The sequence below is a fragment of the Pan paniscus genome, chromosome X (assembly GCF_029289425.2).
Source record: "Pan paniscus chromosome X, NHGRI_mPanPan1-v2.0_pri, whole genome shotgun sequence".
Lineage (NCBI taxonomy): Eukaryota > Metazoa > Chordata > Mammalia > Primates > Hominidae > Pan > Pan paniscus.
Genome location: NC_073272.2, coordinates 121,359,397 through 121,371,154, shown reverse-complemented (window position 1 = coordinate 121,371,154; position 11,758 = coordinate 121,359,397).

Here is an 11,758-nt window from a genome sequence, read left to right as displayed (position 1 = left end):
CTCTAGCTTTCCAGGGTAGCTATTAGGAAAAAGACCAGTATCAGTGGAGAAATTACTTGTGAAAGTTACAGCCCAGATACACAGGCCCATAAGAGACAGATTTAATCAGATTACAGAAGACTTCCCTCCCCTCACAACTTACCACCACACCAAAAGGGCTTAAATATAAGAATAATAAATTATAAAGAATTGAAAGACACAAAGTAAGTGAGACAAAAAATGACAGTATTAAAAGCAGAAATACACAAATTCTCAATATTGTTGGAGACTTCAACATCTCTATTTCAGTAATTACTAAAATGCCAATTATCCCTAACTTGATTTATAGGTTCAATGAATTCACATTCAAAATTCCAGAAAACTATTTTGTAAATATTAGCAAATTGACTCTAAAGTTTATATGGAAAGGCAAAATTCCTAGAATAGATGACACTATTAAAGAGAAGCAAAGTTGGAAGACTAAACTTATCTAATTTCAAGACTTACCATAAGTTAAGACAATAATCAAGACAGTGTGTTATTGGCAAAATAATAAACAACTTGATCAGTGGAATAGCATAGAGAGCCTAGAAATCAACGCACACACCTACAGTTACTTGATCTTTGACAATGAAGGGAAGACAATGAAGAAAAGATACTCCTTTTAATAATGGTGCTAGGAAGACTGGTCATCTATATGCAAAATAATGAATTTAGACACATAAATTATCGTTAATTTTACTAAGATTAACTCACATAAATTATTGACCTAAAATAAAATGCAAAATTATAAAATTTGCACAAGAAAATATATAAAAATTCTCAATTACGTTGCATTTATTGATGAATTTTTAGATACAACATGAGCCATGAAAAACAAAAACATTGCAAATTTGGATTTTATTAAAATCTAAAATTTCTGCTCTTCAAAAGACCTATTAAGAAAATGAAAAGATTAGCCACAAACATGGAGAATATATTTATAAAACACATACCTGATTAACTGGCATCCAAATTATACAAAAGACTCTTAAAACTGAACAATTAAAAACAAATAAAATGTGTGCAAAACATAAAACCAGACCCCTCACAAATGAAGATCTATAGGTAGAAAAAGGACATAAGATACATACTAATAAAACATAAATATAGTATAGATTTTAGTTAATAACATTGCATCAATATTGGTTTATCTATTGTATACTAATGTAAAATAATGATAAGGGAAACTTGGTGTTGGGTATGTAGCAGTTTTCTTTATTATCTTCACAATTTTTTGGTAAATCTAAAATTGTTATAAAATTCTAAGTTTATTTTTAAAAAGGCAACAAACCATATTACAGAAAACTTAAAAAGAAAGAAAAAATGCCACGCTAATATAACTACCATTATTTTGTCAAATTACATTTCATTGTTTTTATATGTATTTTATGTAGTTATAGCAAAATATATGTAATGTTTGAAAAGTTAAATACTCAAAACATCGCTTTTTAATTATTGTACTACCTTTTATTATCATCTAGGCCCTGAAATCTTTTATTTCTATTTTGTCTGTAGAGTGAAAATTCTACATAATACAAATCTTTTCCCAACTCCCTTATTAATGACATCACACTGTTAGCTGAGATTTGGTCATGGTAGGAGTACCTGCATCATGGAAACCAGAAACACTATAGATCAGAACTTGCTAATTGTTTAGATTTAAGAAAGTGAAGGAGAAAAGTTAATAATGCAGATTAAACTTAGGAATGTGTTGTGCTTGTAGCTTATTTTTGGATGAATAGCACAAATATGAGGAATATTCTTCTAGATTTCTAAAACTATTATTTGATTCAGCAAAATAACAAATAAGTGAACTCCAAAATATTTTTGTTATTTTTCTTTAATAAAGTGAAACTGAAACATCCATCAACATTCATGCCAGAGCTATACTCGTTAGTCACTTGCAACCAAAATAGGGCAATAAATACAAGGATCTAGCAAAAATTAAAAAAAAAAAAAAGCATTGCTGGAAAATGAATTTAATAAAAGGAATTTACAATACAGAGTAATGTACACCTGATTATTTTTAAATTATGTATTATACATCCTTTATAAATCTTTAGTAGCATTCATAATAAATGTTTACATGTAACATTCATAATGTTTACATATCTATATTTCTATATCTAAATTTCTGTTTATCACTCTAACATTTATTTCTCTATCATCTACCTTATCTATCTATCTATCTATCTATCTATCTATCTATCTACTTATCTACCTATCTATCTACCATCATCTATCTACTTTTCTTGGGAGACCTGATTGTTAAGCATTTACTAGCACGTCACTGCTTAAATTGTATTAATGCAGTCCTCACGAATTCAAAATCTGAGATGATTAGAATATCAACTGAAGTTTATTGTTTTATGTTTTATAGTGGCATAGGAGAAGGCCTCACTAATAATTTTAATAGTGTTTTTCAGATATTTTGTTTGTTAATTTTTGTACATATGTTGATTTTTTTTCTTTCAAACTTATTTTGTATGGTAAACTCTTTATTTCAGACAGGCTTCTTTTCCTTTTATTTGAATAATCTTTTCCAATGAGCATATTGCTATTAAAATGCCCCTCCAATCATGTTTTTCATTGGTGAGCTCACAGATATCAGTATTGCAGGGCTTGGGGAAAAACCCAAAGAGATTTAACATTAAGGAAACTAACCAACTCTCCAAATGCCCAGATTAGATTGCTTTCTGCCTCCCTTTGACAACTTGCTTCAAGGAACTACTATAAATGTTTCCCTAAATGTTTCCCAGTGGATTAAAGTACGTTCCTTTAATTCTGTCATTATTGTAGTTTATTCGAATTCCTAATTGATTTCTTTTTATTTCTGTCCTTTCATCTCGATTACCATTGTGATTTCCTTAGTAAAGGATAAACATTGATTTCGCTCTTCAACCCACCTGTGTACTGTTTCTATAGCAAGTGCTCTAAATCACTGCAACACAAAATGTGGTTCAAAAACTAGGATCCATCTGCATCACCTGGGAGCATGTTAGAAATGAAATGTCTCAGGCTTCACCTCAGACCTGCTGAATCAGAATCTACATTTTTTTAAACTTTTATGTTAGGTTCAGGGATACACGTGCAGGTTTGTTTGTTATATAGGGAAACTCATGTCCTGGGGGTTTGATGTACAGATTATTTTATCACTCAGGTACTAAGCCTAGTACCCAATAGGAGGCCATTATCTTTAGCAAACTAATGCAGTAACAGAAAACCAAATACTGCATGTTCTCACTTAAAGTGGGAAATAAATGACAAGAAGAGGTGGACACAAAAAGGGGAACAACAGACACTGGGGGCTACCAGAAGGTGGAGGATGGAGGGTGAGAGGAGGCAGAGTCGCTGAATCTACATTTTAACAAAATCTCTATGTGATCTGTAAACAAATAAAATTTAGGGAAGCACTGCCTGAAAGGCCTGCTTGAATCTTAGGGCTTGTGTGCTCATAAAATCTGCTATCCAAGTCCTTCCAAGCCTTTTGTAATCTTTGGAAACACTAGTTCTTAATGTGAACTATTTCCTGCTACATTAATATTTAGGAAGCAGCAAGTATGGACCACTTTTTCTTTTGTTGAAAATATTTTCAGTTGTGAGATACAACATTATTTAAACAATTGTTTGGAAGAATATGTACAAATGAACATATGAGCCCATATACAATCATGAAGCAAACACTCAATCTAAGTAATATAAATAGAATATATTTATCTCCATAAATACCCTATGTGTTCTTTCCTTCTCAACAGATACATTCTGAATGTAAAATTAATCATTCATTTTCTTTTCATTTTAGCTTTAACACCTATGTATGTGTTCCTAAACAAAATATTGTTTCATTTTGTCTGTTTATGACCTTTATAACATTGGAATCATACTGTATACATTTTTGTGACTTGCTTCTTTCACACATTATGTTTTCTGAGGTTTATCTAAATTGATAGGTGGAGCTGCATAAGAGCCTACTGTATGATCATAACTGCAACTTATTCATTTTATTGTTGATAGACATTTAGGTTATGTTTAGATTTTTGCTATTATTAACACAATAATATAAAAAGTTTTGTACATGTTTCTAAACTTAGGAAGTCTAAATTTCTATAATATTGGAAAAGGTGTGGGCCAGTGGAAAATCTTACATTCTGCTTGTAAGTACATAAATTGGTACAACTAATTTAGAAAGTAATTAGTATTACCTTATAAAATTAAAAATTTGATTATCCTAAGGCCAGGCACAGTGGTTTAAGCCTTTAATCCCAGCACTTTTGGAGGCCAAGGCGGGTGGATCACGAGGTCAGGAGACCCAGATGATCCTGGTTAACACGGTGAAACCCCGCCTCTACTAAAAATACAGAAAAAAATTAGCCAGGTGTGATGGCATGCACCTGTAGTCCCCAGCTACTCGGGGAGGCTGAGGCGGGAGAATGGTGTGAACCTGGGAGGCGGAGCTTCCAGTGAGCCGAGATCACACCACTGCACTCCAGCTTGGGCCACAGAGTGAGACTCCATCTCAAAAAAATAAAAATTAAAAAATAATAAAAATTTTTTTGATTATCCTGCTGGCACATTTTGGCAGCCATATGGGTACACTTTATCACTTGCACTTCAAAATAACTTGCATTTCAGTTGCAAGGAGTGCAGTAGCTGACAACTTCCATTTACAGCACCTTAACTATTTCTGCCCAACACAGGGTCTCTCAAATGGTAAATCCCAGCTTCAAATCTCCCCACTGGGTTGGCCTAGACTTTCATAGATATACCTGGAAGTCTGAAGGCTTTTCCTGCCCAATTCTGCTTTCTCCCCTTTGCTTTCAACAGGCACCCTTATTGCCCCCACAAAAATTTCTTAGTCATGTAGTCATTTCAGTGTCTGCTGACTGGAGAACCTGAAATGACATTCCAATTAACCCATTTTTAAATTCACCAGTAAAAATTAACAAGAGCTGTCATAGCATCAATTTAAATGTCTATCAAAAGGAAAATAAATACATCTTTTATATTGACACATGAAAGAAGATTATGAGGAATTACAAACTGCATTTTTACATACACATGTGACAACATTGTGCTCAAAAAGATGCAAAACCAAACATATTCTTAAGTAATACATTCAATTTTAAAAATACATTTGAACTATTTCTGTTTTACTCAATTTTGTGTTGCTGTAGCAGAATACCACAGACTGTACAGTATATAAAGAACAGAAATTTATTTGTCATAGTTCTGGAGGCTGGGATGTTCAAGGTCAAGACACCCACAGATTTGGTTGTCTTGTGAGAGCTACTCTCTGCTTCCAATATGGCACCTTGTTGCTGCATATTCCAGAAGGGAAGAATGCTGTGTCTTTACATGGTGGAAGGCTGAAGGTCAAGTGAGGTTAAAGCTGCCAGAAGACTCTAAGTCCTTAATCCCATTCAAAGAAAGTTTTCATGGCTTAATCACCTCTTAAGGGCTCCACATTTTAGCATTATCACATTGGTAACACCTGAATTTTGGAAGAGACATATTCAAACCATAGCAATGTTTAAGTGAAACTCTTTAATTAAAATATAATTAAATTATTATATAATTTATTTAATTAATAAATTAATTATATAATTATATTTTAAGTTTCACTTAAACATGAATAATATATAAATATACATATTTATATACATGTTTATAAGTAAACATATAAACAATAAACATATACATATACAGATAAATGCATGAATCTTAAGTGTATAACTGGATAAATATTCACAAAATGAACAGGACTACTGAATTAAATCAGGACTTTGAGTCTAAGAATTAATTGTCTGGGCCTCTTTCATTCATTACCTGTAACTTTCCCCAAAAGTAACCGTGATTATGACTCTTATGATAAAAGATTATTCTGCCTATTTTATTTTAAATTTTACATAAATAGAGTAAAAACTATGTACTCTTTACACCTGGCTTCCTTGCTCAACATCATGTTTGTGAATGTATTCACTTTTGCATAGAATACTTGTTCATCATCATTGTTGTATAGTATTTAATTGTGTGAATATACTTTATCCATTTTGTTGATAAATATTTGAATTGTTTCTAGTTTTAGACTATGAACTTTCTTATACATGTCCTTTGGTGGATATATGTACGCATTTCTGTTGCATAGATTTTTAAGTGGGGTATTGCTGGGTCATAGAAAAGATACACACACACGCATACACACAAACATGTATATGGAGTGCGTGTGTATCAGATACTCATACATTCGACCCTTAAACAATGCAGATGTTAGAGGCTCTGATCCCTTGCACTGTCAAAAATCTGTGTAAAACTATTGACTCCGTTCAAACTTAACTATTAATTGTGTACTGTTGACTGGGAGCCTTACTGGTAACATAAAGTAAATTAACACAAATTTTATGTTATATATTTTATATAGTGTGATTTTTCAATAAGTACCCTAGAGAGAAAAATTGTTATTAAGAAAATAAAAAGAAAAAAGTAAAGAAGAAAACTATAAGGACAATATATTTTCTATTCATTAGATAGAAGTGAATCATCATAAATGTCTATCCTCATTGCCTTCACATTGAGTAGGCTGAGGAGGAAGAATGGTTGGTCCTCCTGTCTCAGGGGTGGCAGCAGCAGGAGAAAATCCATGTATAAGTGGACCTACACAGTTCAAACCCATGCTGTGTTTTTCAACAATCAAGCGTGTGTGTGTGTGTGTGTGTGTGTGTGTGTGTAAAATATATGTATTTATATGATATGTATACACACACACTGTATTAATCAGGGTTCCCTAGAGGGACATAACTAATAAGATAGATGTATATATGAAGGAGAGTTTATTAAGGAGTATTAACTCACATGATCACAAGGTCCCATAATAGACCATCTGCAAGCCGGGGAGCAAGAAAGCTGATTCCCAAGGCTGCAGAACTTAGAGTCTGATGTTTGAGGGCAGGAAGCATCCAGCATGGGAGAAAGATGCAGGCCCGGAAGTGAAGCCAGTCTAGTGTTTTCACCTTCTTTTTCCTGCTTTTTATTCTGGCTGCACTGGCAGCTGATTAGATTGTGCCCACCAAGATTAAGGGTAGGTCTGCCTTTCCCAGTCCACTGAATCAAATGTTAATCTTCCTTGGCAACACCCTTACAGACACACCTAGGAACAATACTTTGCATCTTTTAATCCAATCAAGTTGACACTCAGTATCAACCATCACACACACTCATATCTCTTTAGCTCCAGTGAATATTGGCAGTTTTCCAAAGAGGTTACATTAAAGAGGTTACAGATATGCAGGCATACCTCATTTTATTGTGCTTCGCTCTAGTGCACTTTGCAGATCTTGCAGTTTTTACAACTTGAAGGTCTGTGGCAACGTTGCATGGAGCAAATCTATCAGCACCATTTTTTCCAACAGCATGTGCTTACTTGGTATCTCTGTGTCAGCATTTTTTTAGAAATAAAGTGTCTTTTAATTAAGGTATTAAGGTATTTTTTAGACACAATGCTATTGCAGACTATAAGATAGTGTAAACATACTACAATGCTATAGACTACAGGATAGTGTAAACGTAACTTTTATATGCACTGGGAAACCAAAAGTTTCTGTGATTTACTTTATTGTGATATTCACTTAAATATTGTGGTCTGGAACAGGACCTGCAATATCTTCAAGGTATGCCTATAGAGACATGCAATTGACTTTTTTATATAGATCTTGAATTTAAGAAACTGATTATATTTTTCATTAAATATAATATTATTTGTAAATTCATTTGGGTTTTCACTATAGACAATCTTATCATCTGCAAATAAGTATTGTTTCCTTTGTAATACTAATATACGTTGTTTCCTTTTCTTATTTTGTTGGCTAGGGCTCTCAGTTTAATTATCTCTGATTTCAGAGAATGTTTTTAACATTTCAGAATTGAGTACGGAAATACCTATTATCATTTTTATTCTTTTATATTCCTAGTTTGTCAATAGTTTTTGCATGAATGTATACTGAATTATTAATAATTGTAAATTTTTCTGCATTTTTAGGTGAGCACATGCTTTTTCTCCATTAATCTGCAAATGTATTTAATTATTTTAATAGAAGAATTCATCTCGAATAAATATTGTATTCTTATAGTGACCCCAAGTTGATAATGATACAATATGTTTTTAAACACTCGGGTTCATTTTATTAATATTTCACTTAGAATGTTTTCACTAGAGTGAGAGTGGCCTATGGTTTTCACTTCTATAGTATTAAGATTTCACTAGCCTCAAAAAATAAGTTAGGTAATATTTCCTTTTCTTCTGTTGTATTGAAGAACTGCATAAGCTTAAACTTATTTTGTACTTATTTTAGTCTATGATGAAGGCATGATTTCAAGTCAGTGGGTAAAATAACAATTATTTAGTAGATTAAGTAAACTAACTGGAGAGTCACTTGTAAAAGAAATCTAAATCCCTCATTCACATCATACATTAGCACACATTTTAAATGTTATTAATAAATAAAAAATTAAAATAAAACCAGGAAATATTTAAATAGAATTCAAGTGAAATCTTTCAATAACTCTGGCATACAGAAGACTTTCCAATAATTACAGCAATACCAGAAATTATTTGGTTCCAACTGAAAATAATGTTTTACTTTTATGTAGTCAAAAATGAAAGAGATCACTTCTATAAGATTTATCTAAATACATATTTGTGTTCATATACATATGCACATATATATGTTTTAGAAGATTAATACTATAATATAAACATGGGCAATAGACTTTGAAACTTTAATTGTGCTTGATGCATTATAAGGAATCTATTAATTCTATACTATACTAATTTTATAATCACCATCTAACTGTTATTACTTACTGTTTCCACTAGTTTATAACATGGCTTTTTGGGTAATTCTTATGTAAAAATAACTTGTCTGTCTGCTTCTCAAACTTCTTATATTTTTATCTTGTATATTTGAATACACAAAACGATGTTAAAGGTAGAGGAAAAACAAATCTTTGTTTTTTTCTTTTATTTTATTGAAAATGTCTCTGTGGTCTTTTCGTTATGTATGGATGCTAGATTTTGTTTAGAAAACAGTGTTAAGGAAATGAGCATTAGCCAGTAGAAATATCTATAAACCTTATATCAGAATGGGTGTTGAATTTCATCAAGTCTTTTCAATGTCTGTCGTGATGTTTATACACCTTTCACTCATATATTGGTTACCAAAGTGAAATATGCTTATAGTATTCTAATTTTCTGAATACTATTATGCCATTATTATCTATACGCTTGTGAGCTGTTTTCAAAATTTATTTCAATTACATTTAATTACAAAGTTGTGCTTTGAAACCATCATTACCACATTTTGTTCTTTGTCATTGTGAATAAAATTTTTGCACCACTGTTTTCTCACCAGGACTTCTCCATTACTGAAATGCATTTTAATTCAATTTTTAGTAGGTAAAGCACATTTTCAAGGACATTTTTAAGGCTCCACTTAAAAAGCGACATTTTTAATAAATATTTGTGATTATTGTAATTGCTATTCTTACATATTTAAGTACTCTTTTTTGTACTTTACAAGTGAACCACGTTCTGAATGGGCAGACAATTCTTGAGTCATCAAGTTTTCCCATCTGTTGACATTTTTCTATTTTCCTTTGATATCATCATCAAATGTGGCTAAAGATAATCTTGAAATCGACTTATTTCTCTTAGTAAATTATTTTCTTCTCTTCTTTGGATGTTTGTGGAATTATTTATACTCATCATCCAACAAATTCAGACTTACAGGGATCATTCTTGTTTAATTCTTTTCTGATATACGGTGAGACATTTCAGTCTACAGACTGAAGATTCTCTTGATTTCAGGAAAGTTTTATTCAATCATAAAATTAAACATGCATTGTCTTGTCAGTTTCAGCTGCTATAACAGATTACCAGAGACTTGGTGGCTTAAACTACAAACATTTATTTCTCATAGTTCTGGAGGCTGGAAATTCCAAAATCAAGATTCTGGCAGGCATCTCGTCTGGTTAGAGCACTCTTACTGGCTTACGGATAACTGTCTTCTTACATCTTTACACGGCAGAGAAAGAAATAATCTATTTTGTGTTTATTCTTATAAGGGCACTATTTCATGTATGAGGGCTCCACTCTCATGACCTAATTACCTATCAAAGTCCCCACTTCCTAATACTATCACATTGGAGGTTAGGATTTCAGCTTACTAATTTGGGCAACACACAATTATTCAGTCCATAACATGCATATATTTTTCCTGTTTAACTTGTGGTTTGATCAGAAATATCAATTATCCCACTGTTTGGGCTTTGGTTCTTCTTGGTTTTCATATCTAACTTCTTCTGATTAGTTTTTCCTCTGTGTAGTTATGAACAACTACATTGTATATAACTTCCATACACTTCATCCTTTATGTTTTCGACAGCATTCTGTAGTGATATATTTTGATTCTACATTCAATAAATGTAAACCAAAATGGGAAAAAGCAAAATTTTTTCTTTTAATTTTAGAATCCGTTCAATACCACTGAAACACAAGTAGGCCACTTGGATGCTTTATGATTGACTTGCTATTGTTGCTATTGCTCAGCAGCTGTAAAGGAAAAATTCAGGTATCTCCTTCTATTCTCTTACCTGCCTAGTTTTGCTTCCAAGTCATTTCTCTTGAATAAACACTGAGTAGTTAAAAAATAATGCTCATTTAGACACACAGGTTTTTCGTTGTTGTTGTTTTGTTTTGTTTTTTGCATTTGTGCATTTGTAGGCCTCAAAGTGATGTTCTCTGTTATTTTCTCTGATTTCTGCCACCCAAGGTATCATCCACGAAAGTTAAGGATCACTGACAACTCAAATTGCTTTTACTTTTCCAAAATTCTACATGGAAGTAATTTAGAAGAAATATGTGACAGATGATGGGATTGTCCTTCAACTTGATCTTAAGTTTTCAGAATCTGTGGTTTGGGATTGTGATCTTTCCCTAATTACACTATAAATGCTGTTTCCACCTTTGTTTTTGACTTTTCTGTGGGAAGTTATAAAAACATAATCACACTGTTTACACATAGATATATATATTTGAAATATACATATATGATAGATTATATATATTGCTGTATATTTATATATGTATTTCATTAAGGATTTAACTCATTACTTCTTCTTATATACCACTCTTAGGTGTTCAAGATATGTTATGAAATGAAAGAAATAGGATACATAAAATAGGAGATATACACAGGAGACTGCAATAATTTAATTATCATTTAAATAGTTGTTTATAATGATGATGAAATTATTGGTGGTTATTATATTATCTAAATTTTTATAAATGTTTTAAAACATGGATATTTTTTCTTTTTATAAACATAGTTTTCATTATAATAGCGAAACAAATTTCTGTCCTAATGAAGCTCATACAACAGTTTTTCACAGACCAAATTGATGATAAGTAACTTTACTACATGTCATAATGCCAGTATTCCAAAAAGTCACAAAGATCTATCAAGGTTCACAACAATGGGTTATTGTTAAAAAGTTGTTTAATCAAACTTTAAAGAAAAAATATATACATATATATAATTAAATGAATTCTCTGATAAATTTTGTTAAGAAATGAGAAAAAAAGTATTTTATGTGATGAAAACAATTATCCCAAAATTGTCAGGAAAATTCATGACTTAGAGTATTAGGTTATTTCCAGTGTGATTATAGGAATAATATCCAGCCT